The 18,436-nt window shown below is 34.9% G+C and overlaps 1 long non-coding RNA gene across 1 annotated transcript; it reads right to left on the bottom strand.

Annotated features, from left to right (window-relative positions):
• Window positions 1–6,195: 6,195 nt before the first annotated feature.
• On the bottom strand, window positions 6,196–9,225 carry LOC126660182 (uncharacterized). Its single transcript, XR_007635262.2, has 3 exons — window positions 9,070–9,225; window positions 8,761–8,837; window positions 6,196–6,434 (listed from the first exon to the last, which is right to left on the bottom strand). It is a non-coding gene; the product is annotated as an uncharacterized LOC126660182 (long non-coding RNA).
• Window positions 9,226–18,436: the final 9,211 nt, after the last annotated feature.

The following is an 18,436-nucleotide window of genomic DNA, read 5'->3' as shown; positions in this document are numbered from 1 at the left end:
CATCGGAACTATTCTCGCCCGGGATTATAACATCTCCATCCAAAATTGACTTCTGTCCTAGTTTATTCTTGAATGAATCCGGAAGAGTAACTACTTGTACCTCTTTTCGGTTATTGCTTTTTGGAATCCACGCTTTGAGTTGCCCACCTTGGTGTACAACGACTAACTCTTTTTTCACAGGCACCCAAGCCTTCAACTGGCCTTCTGAGTGACTCAGGACTACATCCTTGTAAGATCGCCTAACACTGTTTGGCGATTTCTCAACCTTTGCTGATGTAGGAGAATGTAGCTCATTATCCGAATTTTGTTTCTTCTCCACCCAAACTTTCCTAAGTTTCCGTTTCGGTGTATCAAAAGATTCAGCTTCCGACTGATTATGCTTGCCTTGGGTCATTTCTGGACTGTCTCTAGTTTCCCCCAGTCTTTCTTGAATCGATCTCTTAGTACCGAAAGAAGATGTAGTGGTGGATAAACGGTCTTTGACCGGCACTCGGCACCCTGGTGCCGTTTTGGGCTCTGCTGCAACCAATCGCGACTCCTGTCAAATTCTCTACATTCGCCTCTTCTATGTCTTGGACATACGAGGGGTCTCCTCCGTTGGATTGAACACCCTTTTGAAAACCGATCTACCCTTTTGTCCAGATGGAATGTGTTGCTGCCACTCCTTTGTGGGCGACCTCGGCCTAAAGGTTTTGGGGTTTGTTCTGGCCGATTTCTGGACGAATTCGTCCCGAGGGCGGCTCTGACAATGCTGACAATGTAGGCAAATCGGCTCTGGCACAATTTGCTTGGTTGTTCGATGTTTCCTAACTACGTTATTCACTACTACTCTTTGCCGAGGTTTCTTAGCACTCCATTTCTCCAAAACTTTCCCAATAATCACGTTGATCGAAATGCATTTTGCATCGACCTCCCTTCTGGCGGGGAACAACAATTTTCCTTCGGTTATCGCCTTTTGGACCACGTTCCTGAATACGACGCAATTATTGGTGCTGTGTCTCCACGAGTTGTGGAATTTGCAATAATCTTTGCCGACCAACTCTTCGCTTGATGGTACAACATGACCTTCGGATAGGGAGATTTGCCCGTCTTTTAGCAAGGCTTCGAATATATCATCGGCCTTTGTTAAGTCGAATGAATATTCCTGTTGGATGACCGCCATCTTATTCTTCTTTACGTACCCCGGCTTCCTCAACGCTGAGCACTCCGTTTGTTTCTTCCCTAGGAACTCAGCCATACATATTTCATCGTCAGATGAATCATCTTCGCTATCAGTAACGACGGCAACATCCAACTGATCGCGATAATAGGTACCTTTCGAGGATCCTCGCCTCTGTTTTTTCTCCTGGAGAAATCGTTCATAACCTGTAACTCTGTTGGTGAGTTCAAACAAGTCTCAAAAACGGTGGCCTTCGAAATGTTCCCGCATGGAGAAGTTCATCCCTTTCACAACCATCGGCACGCAATCCCCTTCGGATATATGGGTCATGCACCTTGTTCTCAAATTCCGGAAACAGCCGATATATTTCTCAACGGATTCACTAGGTAGCTGCAAAATTCTTGCCAGATCGGCCAAGGTAACGTCGGGCGGCGCTCTATAAAATTCTTCGTGGAATTTTATCTCCAGGTCTTTCCATGTGTCGACCGAGTTAGGCGATAAATGGGAGTACCACGTGAACGCCACCTTGGTGAGGGAACTAGCGAACAAACGCAGTTTCCAGAAGTCGTGGGCTCCTGGCTCTCCACATTGAGCAGAAAATCTTGCGATGTGTTCCACGATCGACTGACTTTTCTCTTCGCCTGAGAATAAGCTAAATTCGGGCACTTTGTAGCCTCTAGGGAATGGGTATAGTTTATCGATCCAATCCGGGTACGGCTTCATGTATGAAGGCCTAGACATCGGCCTAACGTCGACGCCGAACTTCTCCAGTTCATCTAGCAATTGCCCCCGATTATATAAGTTACTGCTCTCTCCCATGGGGGCATTATTACTCCCGTAGATGTTGTCCTGCGGCGACTGCTGGTTCGGGCATTGTTGCCCCGGCAACTGGTCGTTGCCTTGGTACCTTCCGGCCCCTGAACCAGACAGATCATAGCCCTGGTGTCGTGCTGCTCCGGTGCCGGATGGGCCGCATCCCTGATATCGCCTGGCTCCTGATGTGAATGGATCGCCCTTGGCACCCGCTTCTCCCTCTGGGCATGTTAACAACCGCACCGATCCATAAGTAAAGCCAGCTTTACTCGGCGAATGCCCCGCAGCGGCCGAACTACCGAGACCGCCGTTTCTTTGCAACGTCGAGGTATAATCGGCCATACGGTAACTCTGATCGGTCACTGATTGTCCCGAAAAGATCTTTCCCAGATTATCCATTGAGCTTGTCAAGTTGCTCAAGTTTTTTACGATTGATTGTTGAACAACTGCTTGGTCGGCCAACATCCCATTGAAGACATTGGACATCTGTTGCATCACTCCGTCAAACATCTGCCGATTTTCCTGAGCTATTTCGTCTCTCATAATGGTAAAATCGGCCCTAGATAACGACGGGCGAGTAGGTGGTATTTCTCGGGAAAATTCGTCGAAGTCTTTCTCCATGTCATCGCCTTCCGTGGCTTTGTTGGTAGCAGAAATCACCTCAGGTGTCGTATTTTGAACTCCTTTGGTTTGTGGCTGCTTATCTCCTTTCGCCATGATGGTGATGATTTCTGGATCCGGTTGTTCTGTTTCTCCAAATTTCCTTTGACATTTCACTCGGCTTTGAGACCGAGTTTCCCTGTAATCGTCTGAAAACACTCCGGTTTTTGTGCTGACCATAAACTGTCCCCAGTGAAGTCGCCAAAAGATGTTTGCGGAGAAAATTTCCAGACACGCGAATCTTTCAATTTATAATGGGTTCTGTATGGAAGTATGCTTTAGACCGAAATTTAGTCAGAAAAGTGTGTTGTTTGGTTAAAGACACATAACCACGTGATCTAATAGTAATAATCTGGGAGCTATGAACTCAGGCGAGATTAATACTGAAAACTACTCCTAAATTAACCAACCGCGGAGGTTGGGGATAGAAAAGCACAGGGCTTTAATGTTGTATTTGTTTGATTGATTTGAGTTGTGTCTAATACAAACCTAAAGCTAGCTATTTATAGGGAACAAACTCTAATAGAGAGTCCTAATCCTAATGAGATTCTATCTCCGAATCAACAAAGGAATTTAAATAAGAAAAAGACTAAAAATATATATAGCTCCCATTGGGCTATCATCCCATATGAGCCCATTTAATTCTCTCATCAAGTCTTGGGTTATCGCATACCAGGCCTCTTACCCGAATCTCTGGGCCGGTGCAAACAGTAGTTTATACCAAAGTATTTTGAATGGTGAGTAGACATGAAATGAATGCGTTTGTAGTCAGGTATAAGGGCTGGTATTAAGGTATGCTAGAAATAGGTTTCAAATATCAACGAGTCATAAGTTACGAGTCAAGTATGCGCGAAATAATTTGATGATGTTGGTGGAATTATCGAGCTATTACTGAATTTATGTAGACTTGACGAGGCGACTACCAATGAAACCCAGAACGTACAGAACGCGACATCGCTTAGCTATTATCAAAGATTATGGATAGCAAGCGGTGAGTATATTTTAATCACTCTTATTATCGTATTAAAAACTATTTTATGTATACTATATATATTATTATTATTAAGTGCATCACATAAATTATATAGTTATATTTTATTGAGTTGTTCTTATTGGATTGGATTACATTTGAATTGTTTGTTTATGGATTGAACCACATTGTATTGGTTTGACTTGTTTGATATATGAATTGTATTACTTTGCTTATGACTTGTTGATTACTTGCCAATGTGAATTTGTATATGATTCGAAGAAACGAGCTACCTATTGGGCGTCAATAGGCCGTGTGATCACTAGTGTTTATATGAGTCTAGATATTCATACATAGAAACGGTTGATGTGAGCTCATTAAATGTTGATTATTTTTGTGATTATGAAATGGAAGGAGGATTATGTTTTATAGATACGAGGTAACTCTATGGATTTGGGATCTCGAGACCTGTATCTAGTGAGTAACTCAGTTGAACTATCTTGGGACTCACACCTTGGGATTAAGCAGTGGCATGAGTAACTCGGTTGAACTATCTCGGGACTATGCCATGTGGTAGCGAGTAACTCGGTGGATTTAAGATCTCGGGACCGTACCATTAAGGACGATACGATTTGTTATGATATGTTATAAATAGGAATAATTACAAGTTTAAGGTTAGAAGTTTAAGAATAAGGTTTCGATCGGATCAAATACTTTCCTTATATGCTGTGATTTTATATATGTTAAATGTTCTAAAATTCGATTCTGCGTGTTTGAAACATTTTTAAAATGTGATTATATATAATTTAAAAATGTTTTAAAATGCGATGCTTATTTTGATAATATGGTAAGTAAAGTGTAACTCACTCAGCTTAATAACTAACCCCCCCCCCCAATAGTGTTTTTTAAGTACCGTGATTCTGGACATGCTTAGAAGTCCGTCATTGACCGGAAGTCCCTTTGGCTATGTACAGTCCTGACTTCCATAGTTGCTGCAATAGTGTGATGTCGTACCAATGTCGAGGCCTAGTACAGCAGTAAAATTTTATATTGTTTATAGTTGTTGTCTGTTGTGTATATGTTGGTTTGGCTACGATAGTTATGCTTTGTACCACGGAGATAGATTCTCGTTATGTAATTTTGACACTAGTAGTTTATGCCGAGCTAGTTGGTACATGGTACGGAAACGATGCCCGAGCAAGTTGTACGATTTAACTAGTATGTATAAATGTTTCTTTATTTAATTACTTCCATTTGTAAGGTCAAATTTTATATGATTATTGCGAAAAAGATTTAATGATTTTCGGGCTTGCTACGGGTTTTGGAACTACAATTCTCATTCCCTAGCGCCGGTAGCGGCTCTCGATTTTGGGTCGTGACAATAGATATAGATTGTTAGTTAAATTTTTACTACAATACATAGACTTTACTAAACCAAAATAACTTTTATAATAGAATTATACTTCTATTTAATGTTACATTTGTTTTACAAAATTTAATTATTTTTTTATTAGAATTAGATTTGTATTTAATTTTATAATTTTTTTAATTTTTAAAAGCTAATATTGTAATTTTATCCGCCCCCCTCCCTTCTCCTCCTCCTTTCATAGTTATATAATAGTTATAGATATATAGGTAGATAGATATAAATAAATAAAATAAAAAGAACTTTTACTAGTTTAAGAGAATGATGCAGCAGAGTGGTTTGATCAGGGATTTCCCTTTCTTAATTAAAATGAGTTGATTTCGCCACGTACTATCCACCAAAGCGATATTATATGATCCGTTATTTATAATTATATTTTTAGAATTTAAATTTTTTTATTGAACTGACAAATTATTTATAAATATTTTGGGCATGGCTCTCATATAACAAAATTACAAATACATAATAGTAAGTTAGTAATGTGCCCCATTATTTATATCGTAAAAATATAAATTGAATAAATTTATAAATTAATTCCTAAAATCTAGTATTTGACCATGTGCTATGCGCATATTAAAGGAAATTCTTTGGATTTGAAGAAGTAAAAAAAGAAACAATAATAATTTTTGAGGGATGAGATAAAGAATCATTATTATTTTTACCTTGGGTACAATATTGACGATCTCTCAAAAATTTCATTTCAGTTAAATTGCATATATTTCTATCACCAGTAATTTATATTAAATATTAGGCCAAACCCATATAGAGATCCCTGTACTTTACACTTTTTTCGGTAGGTCCTTATACTTCATTTTTGTATTATCTGATCCCTCTACTTTCCTATTTTTGATTTTCAGGTCCTTTGTGAGTTTTTTTTCCAGTCCCTCTACTTACAATTTTTGTTTCCTCCAGTCCCTCTACTTATAATTTTTGTTTCCTCCAGCCACACAAAAGGACCGGAAAATTCTCATAAAGGACTTGAAAATCAAAAATAGGTAAGTACAGGGACCAAATAATACAAAAATGAAATATAAGGACCTATGAAATAAATGTGTAAAGTACAGGGACCTCTATATGGGTTAAGCCTAAATATTAATTTCACGACCCAAATTTATGAGTCGCGACCGGCCCTAGGGAATGGGAGTGGTAGCTCTGAAACCCGTAGCAAGCCTAAAACAAACCTGTGTAAATTTTTCGCAAATCAGATCATATTTCATATATCAAAATACATGTGACCCCATTTTACAAAAACATCAGAGTTAAAATGCGTTATAAAAATACATAGACAAAAACATCTAGACTACTGCGGACCGCTAGAATGAAAACCTTCTTTCACTTCTTATGCAAATGACTTCCGAGAATTAAAACTTCGGAAGCTTGACTTTCCAAATCATATCATGCTATCCCTGAAAAATGGGAGAAACAACAGGGTCAGTATAAAACTGAGTGAGTTCACCAAATTACACGCAATATCACATAAAGGGTTAAAATCCGTTGAAAACCCATTTTATATATAGAACATACTCTTTTGAAGTCATATTGCATATCCTCTTTACTTTCCTTCATAACTCTTTGTTTATTTCATAAACTTATTGTTTATATGTATTTGACGTCATTGATTTCTTATTATGGTGTTGATATTTTTCTTTTCTCGTTTTGTTTCATTAGTATTCAACCGAATCTTAAATCTTAGTTTATATTATCATGATTCTAAGTCGAATTAAATAATTGGCAAGTCTCTTGTGACTTGATCCTTATGGTTGGGTCCTGAGATAGTTCAACCGAGTTACCTTCAACCATGTGGCACAGTCCCGAGATAGTTCGACCGAGTTACTCATGCCACTACTTAATCCTAAGTTGTGAGTCCCGAGATAGTTCAACCGAGTTACTCACCAGACACAGGTCCCGAGATAGTTCAACCGAGTTACCTTCGTATCTGCATTCGGACTCTGCACCCTGCAAGTCTTTTGAACTTAACTATTGATTCATAAATTTCTCACATCGATAGCAAAGCCAACCGATGTGTTTCACATGTCTGACATCGATAGCAAAGCCAACCGATGTGTTTTCGATCACTTGACATCGATAGCTACGCCAACCGATGTATCTTATTTCAAATCTTAATTATTGCTCTTATCTCATAGTGATTCTCGATGTATTAGGCTTGTTTTTATTTTCATATGAGTCCCGAGGACTATTATCGAGAATGGATGAGATACGGGTCCCGGGATAGTTCTGCCGAGTTCAACCTCGTATCTTAGTTCTTATTATTGGGTGTACCATAGTACAATTCTCATTTTACATTTCTAGTTGATTTTGTATATATTTTTTTTTGTTCTGTTGTATTGATCCTTTATGGACCAGGACATGCACATTACAATCTACAAGCATACATCTATAACACACGCACGTATGGGTATTCATTATAATTAAAAGTACGTATAGGAACGTATTATGTTTCTTTATAATTATATGAATAATAGTACATATAGGAATGCACTGTATTTTTCTTATTTGTATTTGGTTCGATTCATGTCATTTTACTTTACCCATCCCGGTATCTTAACATTTATGTTATTATCCAAATAACACATTACGATAAAACAGCATTTTCAAAGCATACATACGTATACATTTAAAAAACAAACATTTCAAATATATAAATATTCATATAGCCTTTCGTATAAAAATACACGGCTTTATGAATATTGATGAGTAATTTAAAGTGTACTCATCACTTGCTATCCATATTCTTCAAATAAACACGAAGACATCTCGATCCGTTCCCCTCGAGCCTTATCGATAGTCGCTCGTCCGATCTACGCAATATATGAATAGCAAGAATTAATAACATTCAAGCTATAACTACTTAACTAAGAAGTTGGTTTTCTAGTCAACTTAACCTATTAAAAACGCGCACATAAACTAGTCCGAACCCTAAATAAAATCGACATTCTTAAAGTTTAGAACGTCGCCTACAACTTTTGTTTAGGTCTCCGACCATGAAACGCACCCGAATGTGTCGAAAACAAGCTCATAAGTTATTTCCTTGGAGCTGTTTACAAGTGCAGGGCAGATTGCACAACAAAATGTTCTGTCTAAAATGAACATCCTAGAATCCGATTCAACAAAAACTCAAACTTAGACAATTATATTTAACATCCTAAAGTTTTCGTATCAACAAACGGAACTTGATTTGGACTTATACAGCCCGAGATATTGCCTTTACAATATCGCTGTTTTGCAAGATATTTTCTGCAAAATGTTAACTAGTCACGTCCATTCAACTTGTAACTAGAACTCGTCAAGACTTACACCTATCGACATTATATGTTTATAGCAGCAACTTAACCCAGCTACTACACATCAGTATATACACAAATCAATAATTCAATATCGTCAAACTCATACAACTTAAACTACACATTAATACCAAATATCATTATCATCATTTGCATTCAACTTCCATTAATCAAACATCATCTATACTCAGCCCTAGTCCTCCATAAACAAGCATGAATCCAACATTTGAACATCATTTCATTCATCAAGTTTAGGGGCCGAAAACCTTGTCCATTTTGAAGTCAAAATTCATTCAATTATAACACTATTTCAATGGCTCAAACACCAACTTTTTATCCATCATTATAACCATAGCTAAACTAAATCCTAAATCACCAATTCACCCAACATATCAATCAAAATATAGCTAATTTCAGAATTCACCCTCACCTTGGATTATTGATCATGGCCGAACACTTCAAGCTCAATTTCGCCATCAATTTTGCTTCAATTCAACTCAAGAACACCTATAATTATCAACACATAAAATCCCCAATTTAATCCTCAAAACCCTTAACATACATATCACACACAATTCAAAACTTTCATCTTACCCCAAAACAACCATTAGACTTAACTTAAATCATCAATTTATTCATCATACACATCATTTCTACCATTAGAATCTTCATCACCATCTTAATTAATCAAGCCCGAAAGTTACAGCCCTAAACCCTAAAATCAAGATGTGAATTTTACCTTGAATAATATGGCTAGATCAGTAGCTCTCCTTCTTCTGGTTCCGTGGCCGCAAGAATCGTCCAATTCTGTTGAGAAACGAAGAAGTTATGCTCCTTTAAAGTTTGGTTGATGTTCTTTCATGAAAAAATGGTGAAGGACGAATTTTGGGAGCTGAAAATGACATGCTTGCTGAGTTTAAACTCATATGCAAGTGGCTTAAATAGGTGAGGTAAAAGTCTCCTTTAGTCCTTGAGTTTGCCACCTCCTCAACCTCTAACTTCTAACTTTTCTTTCGTCCAATTTAGTCCACTAATCGCTTAATCATTCGATTCTCGATAAATTCCGTATTATTTATTTCCAAATAAATTATTTTAATTCCATATCTTATAGCTTTATTTTCCAATAATTTATTTTGGCAATTTTTGCCAAAAACGCTCAAATTTCCATTTTGAGCTAACTTGCACTTTTTCTCACTTTTTCGTCCAATTTTCATTTTAATGACTATCGATAACCACTTTATCGATATTATTTTATTATCTTGAAAAAATGGAGTAAAACACAACTTTCTCTGGAAGTTTGTGGTTAAAAGTCCACTTTAACCCCTAAAGTGGCTAATTTACACTTTAATCCTTATTCTTAACTAATCGTCAAACTTTCTTCTAAAACAATTTCATATACTTACAAAACTTTGACAGTCATTTATTAGTAATATTTCACGGACCTTGACGTGAATATTATTAGTTCGGCTTCCCAACTTATTTTATTTTATTCCCTTTAGTCCCGATTAAATCTAATTTATCGCATAATAATTTTCCATTTAAATTATTATTCTACGATAATTCCAATAGACCCGCTTCGGTCTAAGTCCTTATTATCCAATCCTAATCTGATAGTCTCATTCTTAATCTTTTCGATTATACCTCGTGACACTACACGTAATACCTCAAAAATTTAGGTTATTACAATTAATTAAATTGTTACATTTAATAATTTTAGTTTTAATATTTTTTATTTAAATTTAAATTATAATTTGCGAGTTGTATTTGTATGATCCATTATATACATTAAATATAATTAAATTATCATTTCAATTTAGTATTATTGTAGTAATAAAATACTAATTTAAACTATTGAAATACCTTTCAGAAAAAAAAAACTATTAAAATTGATTAGTTAGATCCTTAACAGTATTTTTTATATAGTTAAATTTGAGTGATGATTCTCTATTTATAATTTATTAGAAATATGTAAAGATGATTTGTTTAGCTTTTATTATTGTATTACTAATATTTCAAATTTAATGTATTACTGATGGAGTCTGCCTTCTGAACCGGTGAATGAGACCTTCACAACAGGGTAGAAGCTAACCGGACGGTGGTAGTCCGATTAACTCTCTGATGCTAAAGTAAGTTTAGAACTTTGAGCAGCGTTTTGAGTATATGAATGTAATTGTGATTCTAGGCATACCTCATGCTCCTTTTATAGTAGATGAATGCATACCTTGTAGAGTCATAGTAGGTAAGTGAATCCTACTTTGTAGAGATCGAGCTACTTTGTAGAGATTCACCCTGATATGTCGTGATCTACCTTATTCAGACATGAGTTGTATTTAGAAACATCTTCCTAAATAGTCTCGTCTTCCTAAGATAGAGCTTATCTTTCCATGTTGGAGATTGTACCCAAATGGGAAGATACTTCAAGATATTGTAGTGGATCATGGCGATCTACCCGAATCCCGGATTAACGCGCTTTGGGCGGATCCTAAGGGATTCGGTCTTCATTGATATATCGGCGGATCTCAAGGGATTCGGCCGCCTTCCACATATATTCAGGTCTTTATTAAGAGTCCGGTATCACCTGAGAATAGATCTCATATGACTCGGTTCCATTGTAACTATCGTAGGAATCGATATCCATCAATTACTTATACAATAAAGTTAAGGGATTGTTTTTCATATACCTATTTTAGGTAAAGTATTTACACTATTTTGACCCATCTTTTCCTCTTATCCTATGTTACCTAATAAGTTAACTTATTTACCAAAAATACCCACTATATAAAGAAGTCTTATCTCATTTTAAATTAAATTTTTACATAGCCATATTTTTTTTCTCTCTCTTCTCTCTTTTTTTCTTCTTTTTTTCTTCTTATTTTTCATTTGATTTTCAGTTTATCTCCTCCGATTATTTTTATGTTCGTCTTTCCGTTCGCGCTTCCGTTCGTCTACTTCCGATGGATTTCTCATCATTTTCGGTCGTTTTTCCGTTCGTCTTTTCCTTTCGTGCTAGTCCGTTCGTGCTAGTCCGTTCGTCTCTTCCGTTCGCGCTATAGATTTCTCGACCTGTTTTTTGATTTGTGTAATTTTTTATGTTTTTTGTAATGATTTAAATATTTTGTAAACAAATTATTGTAGATCGATAATTTTAATTTGTTTATAAAATTGTTCTATTATTCATATAATTATTTATTTTGTCTTCTCTTATTCATAGATTTGTTTATTGCTACTGATTTTATAAAGAAAAAATTGATTTATGGTGCATTTGTAGTAATTTTATAATATATTTACGTTTTAGTGTATTTTTAGTGTATTTATAGTGTATTTCTACCGTTTTTTAGTATATTGATGGTGCATTTACAGTGTTTATGTTGTATTTGCAGTGTTTCATGGTGTAAACCACAAAAAACACTATAAAGTGTCAAAAATATACTACTTATACACTATATATACTACTTATACAGTAATCTTACACTATATAAGCACCATAAAAAAAACTATATATACACTACTGTTACACTATAAACAATTCCAGAAAAAATTCAATAAAAAATAAAAATTAACACTATATATACACTAATCTTACACTATAAAAAAAATATCGGTCAGTTCGGTTGATTTGGTCGACCGAACCGAAAAAACCAAAAAACCAAAATTGGAAACCGAAAAAAAGGTATTTTTGAAATTAAAAAAACAAAAAGGTATTTTTTGTAAATAAAAAAAGATAAAAAAGAAAAATCAAAACTTGGCAGGTAAAGGTGTATATAAGTTACCAAAACATGTATTTCAGGAAATTACCACTAAAGTCAATGGTTCGTGAGTTCTACTATTTATGGGGAAATGGAAGTGATTATTAATGTTTACACTGCAAGTTGATGTCGTGAGTTCTACTAATTACTGCTTACAATAAAGTCAATGGTTGGTGAGTTCTACTAGTTGTATGATTTAACTAGAGTATCACATGGACCTATCAAGGGAATTAATCCCAATTAGAAGCCTTTTCATATTAGCTTTTATATTTATTAGGAATTTGCATATCATTGGAAGTAGTTCTCTTTAGGAATATTAATTAGAGTTAGATTAGCAAACTTGATTTGTAGAGCTATTTATAGCTTAGAGCTTCTCTCACGACCCATTTTTAAAGAATCGCGACCGGCGCTAGGGTATGGGTAATGTAGTACCAAAACCCGTAGCAAGGCTTATGGAAAATATACAATCACATAAACCTGCAAGAAATCAATGCTCGGAGGTAACCTAGTTCTAGCAGTTCATAATATTCAAGAATATATAGTAAATACTCGTCAAACTACGAGTCTCCAAAATGTTATACATATAAACCAAAGTAAACAGTATAACATGCCAAAACAATATATCCAGTCGGACCGATCCGACCAACAACTAGAATAATAATAAGACGTCTAGTTACTACTGCGGTCTAAGAATAAAACAGTTTGACATTTTATTAAAATAAACGAAACCTCTGAGGAAAGTAAAGAACGGAGATCAGCTCACTCTCTCAAATCATAACCCTGAAATTTTTTGGAAAACAACAAGGTCAGATATACTGAGATGAGTTCATACCACCATTTACATTTATTAAGTAAAAATCTTTAAAACAATTAAAACATTTTACGATTAATAGTTGGAACCATAAACCACAGTATTCTAAAATATATAATTTAATCTAAAGGCCTGGTCCCGAGAGCTGAGCTATACCGAGTTACAATCGACCATACTTAATCCATATCCAGAGTCTCGAGAGCTAAACTACACCGAGTTACTCTACTGGGTCCCGAGAGTTATGCTCATACCGAGTTACCACATTTCACAACATACCTTTCCCAGATCATTACCGGTGTGTACGCAGTCCTAATGATGTACAATAGGTAGCATGTTCCAACTAAAAGCCATAATGGAAAAACAATTCGAAATATACATAAAGTATATATTACTATATTAAAATAACAATTTACTTAATAAAGCTATATATAGTAAGTACAAACTCACTACTTGCTAAACGACGTGATAACCTGGCAAGCAACTAATCCGGGTTCGTCTCCGAAGCGCGAACAGTTGACGAGTCTAGACAATATAAATAATTATTAAAACAGACACTAACTCTAGAGAGCACTAGACACCACATAAGACTAGCACAAACAACACGTCAGAATAAACAATTAATAGCAACACAAATACCCAATAGATAAAAACACTCAATTAATACAAGTATATTGAGTTCTTGCTGTAAAATCCTATTCATAAATATTATTTAATAATCTTTAATAATAATTAATTTCCAAATAGTGGGTTAGCCGAGTTATCGATAACTACCAAGCTAACCTCACTCGCCGGGTGGTCCAAGTTTAACATGACTCAAACGTTTATCAAATGTAAACCCGAGTTTATATTTACAAAATATTTTTGTTAAATAATAAACCATTTTAAAAAACAGAACTCAATAATTTCAATTTCAAGTAACCCGAGTTACAAACCAAAAACTTAATCAAATAAGTTTTAAAAAACGTTCAAGGGGTAAATTATAATTTAACCAATTTACATGCCAAAATGATATTCGAAATCAAATATAATTACCCGAGTAATAATATTAACTTAATTTATAAATAACTATCATTCATAATATATTAATTATAAATCAAAACGAAATCCAAATTATTATTAAAACAATAGGTAAAGTTTAACTTGAAGGATTTAATTGATTGAGACAAAACAAAGGAGTGATTACATTAGCCAATTAACCATCCTCTTCAATTCAAAATCCAACTAATCCCCGCTGAAGCTTTTAATAAGAAACCATTCAATCTTAACAATCAAACAAAACCAATTCCCTCCAAACCTTACAACATGAAACAATGCAATCTGAAACCATTATTATGAAGATGCTGAGTTAGAAATCTAAACTAATAAACAACCTAGAAGAATAAACCAAAAGAAACAGTAGCAATAGTAATGAAGGCACGACATATAGCAACACATGACGACGATGAACCGTACGACAATCAACACAGCGGAACATGACAACTCAAACAATTCAGATAACCGAATAATCAAGGATGCTAAGTATCATAAAAGTAACAAAATCAATGCCCAAGAACTCGGCAGCAACCATATAGGTATTCACAATTACAAGAATTTGAAAGTGGTAAGACGACGGCGAACGAAATGAGATTATATACGTACCGTTTTGCGAAATCAATGTTGGGAATCATAGAGAATCGAGTCTACAACGACTGAGTCGAAACGGTCCTGAATTCGATTTTGAAACGATTACGAACGGATCAAAATACGGAGATACCGTTTAAAAGCAAAACTGAGAACTCAAGAGATGAAAACTTACCGATGAACACCAAATTTGAGTGATGAATGGCACAAGAAATCTCAGAGATTTAGAGTAGGAAAAACGGCTAGGGTTAAATTGAAAGTGTGAGAAAGGATTTAGGGTTGAAAATTTTGGTATTTAAATGAATTATTTAGGTTAGAATTAGAGTTAAAGTAGGAAAGAATCAACGAGCCAAAACCATGCTCTGTTGCACGTTGCTAGTCTCGAACGAGACCAACAAAATTGCTGAGATCTCGTTCGATACCTTGTTGGTCTCGAACGAGACCAGCACAAAACTTCGTAAGGTCTCGTTCGAGACCGCATGGTCTCGAACGAGAGTTGATGAAGCAATTCAGGTCTCAAACTGAGACCTGAGTTGAACCACGTGGTTCAACCGCTTGGTTGAAGCACAAGCCAAAAAGGACCCCAAACCGAAACTAGATTCTAACCGAACCACAAAACAAACCACAAAACTTTAAAATAACCTCAAAACACAACCGGATGCTCGTCGAAAAACATCAAAAAATATACGGGGCATTACATTCTCCCCAACTTATTAAAAATTTGTTCTCGAATTTAAAACAAAATCATCGACGTACGACATAACACAAAGTTACACGTCTAACCAAACAAAAAGAACAAAACAGATATGAAAACATATCAACAAGATACCAATATAACGAGGACAACAAAATTGCAAACAAACTCTGTCTTACAAGGACAGTCCTCAGCCAAATCTGAACTTATTTGCACTATAACGTCACAACACCCATATGCACAAAATTCTGATATTAACAACTCGGTGCTCCAACTATTACACGTTCAACGCAACATGAATAAACAACAATTATTCAACTGAGAGTCACAACTACTCTATGCCGGAGTGTCCTCCAAAACCATCTCGAAACTCATCTATTATAAAGACCTCGGTATCAAATATAAGATCAAGCCCTTAGTTCAATTATAATTCTATAATTCCAAACTTTATCGCCTCAACAGGAAAAGCGAAACACAAGATGATAAATTCGTGCGTTCTACAATATTTAATTACTTCCACTTATGTCATCTCGACATCAAAGTAATCGATAACACAACCCAATAAACATCAAATAATATTTCGATTCCAAACAAACACTACAAGCCACACCAAGGGTTCGACTATTGCCCCGAACGATATCCGAACATTACAGTAATTCTATCAATCAAAAAAATCGATCAACCAATTCGAGTTGTCAAAACCTATTAACTGCGATCCTTGATTCTCGAATCAGTTAACTCATATATCAAAATCAGACTCAAATTCACAAAATTATTCCCTCAATTGACTATTGCCTCATATATAACAAGAGATCACTACGACTAATTCACCCTGACCAATTCACCCTGATTGAATTGTTAGTTATGCTCAAAACCAACCAGCTGGGGTATAAAATATTTCAATACACAAAACATTTTTTTTTATTTAAAATTTTCCACTTCTCTTTACGTCTTTCACGTCCTTTTTATATTCGAAACAAAATGCCTTTATCGTTGAAAAACCATCTATTTTGTAAACCCCTGAAATTTTTCCAAATATCCACATTTTGGATCTGAAATTTTCCCTTTACTTTTCAATACATTTGCAAATTTATAAAATAGTTCAATCGAAAAAAATTTATATCCTCTTTCAACTAAACTTGTTAAAATCAATTTAACCCCATTTCGAAAATACACAAACCGTGGAAACATCATTCGTATTGAAAATACACATTAATTTTCCAAAACATTAAAATTTTATTGTCACTACAAAGCTTAATTTGTAAATAAAATCACGATTTGAAGAAATCGTTCAGCCCACAAAATTATTGTTCCTTTTTGTATCCAATTTGATAAAATTCCTTCCTTTCCTTAAAAGGGTAAAATTTAACAACGCAAATTTCTTTGTTTATAAAAATACTTTTATATACATATACCCAAGTACTTGGACAAAATCTAATCTGAAAGATAAAGTTTCGTATAAAAACAAAAATATAGCGTATACACACACATGTAGCATAACCAACATCCTTAATCGACAAATCCCCAAATCAAAAATCGGAAATTATCACGAACATTTCTAATTTTAATCTAACCGTACACCGCACTTGCACAACTTCATCTCGAGTGCAACTGCACAATTTATTCTTACTCTCTATAAAACACAAGATTCTGACAAAACAGATAGATCTATTACAACGTAATCGTCCAAAATCCATCATCATCATCATAGAGTGTTTCTCTAGCTCCCTTTCGGTAACATTTTCAAAATCATTTGAAATCCAATCACTTTATAAATAAGTTAACCATAATGTGACTCGCGAGCTTATGTTAAAACATCTTTCTCATGACGCTTTATCAATAAAATCCATTTTACATAATTGTGCGCCAGGGTGATGACATCTCTCATCCCCAAAGAGTTGCATCCAACCCTAATCATTTCCATGCATGTACTATTATGCATGTAACAATTTTTGATTTATCTTTTATTTAGTGAACATACTTAGTGCTCAACGTTATCCTATTCGTGACATTCAAAACGCATGTTCATGATATGTCTGGGCACAATTACGTGTAGAAAATATTTTAAATATGTTAATAAATCAACCTTTAAAATCCATTTTTTAATAAAACCTTTTCTAGACTTTACACTTTCTGAGGTTTCACTCAAAAAGCTCGAAATACTTCTTAAATGCAACCTACCAATATTCGATGCTAAAAAGCAACTCAATCTAATAACTTCGTTACAACTCTTCTGTATAAAGTATCAAACTAACATCAATTCAAACTGAAACTTATACTCAACAAAAATAACACATCACATTCGTTTCGAAAAAAAATCTACCGCCAGCTTTCGCATCACATCATCATAATTGATGAAAAGACCAGTGTATTAATATACCGATCTATCCTCTTGGGTCAGAATTTCCAATATCAGTTCTAGGATAATCAGAAATCATTAACCATCCAAAGGGAATACTTCCCTCGTCTTTCTTTATATCAAAACCCAAAGATTTCAATTCACGAAACAACAACAAACCCGCGTACCTAACGCCAAAACTAACGCAATACAGGGTTTAAATAAAGGTCTGACTCGTAAATTAAAACCATACATCAAGGTAAGCCAACCATGATCAGTTGAAATAAATCATCTCACGTGCTGCTTCGCACGAAGAGACACAACAAAGCAAACAACAAATTCCGACCAAACTTGCGAGATACACACCGCAAATAAAACTAAGAATATTATGATTTCTACAAACCATAAACCACGAAAGCATGCCATTGATCACAATTAACCCTAACATACTTAAAAGACAAAACTAGGACATACTACAACAAGCTTTGAAATCTCATAATAAAATCACCCTGTAATAAAATATCTTTCAAGGGTACGCTTTAAAATTTATTTTGAAATTTAAAGTCAACCACAAAACTTCCAAATTTTTATTGAGCCTCATGGTTAAAACAAAATCTCTATATGTAAAAGTCTCTTCTTATTAATCAATTGCTTAAAAAAATATACTCAAGTATTTCAATCCATAAAACCATCGAGTTAGCCAAGTCATTACAACTACCAAGCTCAACTCCTAAATTTGAGTGACCCAAGTCGAACCCAAAACAATCAATTATAAAATGTATTCGAAATATTTGTACATCCGAAAAATATTTAACTAAAATTTCCATCCCTACAAATTTAGGAGCTCAACATAACTCAACCACTAAACAGTAATTTTAAAACTCAAGTGAGAAATCT

The sequence above is a fragment of the Mercurialis annua genome, linkage group LG8 (genome assembly GCF_937616625.2).
Source record: "Mercurialis annua linkage group LG8, ddMerAnnu1.2, whole genome shotgun sequence".
In the NCBI taxonomy this organism is placed as follows: Eukaryota; Viridiplantae; Streptophyta; class Magnoliopsida; order Malpighiales; family Euphorbiaceae; genus Mercurialis; species Mercurialis annua.
The sequence above is the reverse complement of the archived record's forward strand: the minus strand, read 5'-3'. Positions and strand labels throughout refer to the sequence as shown.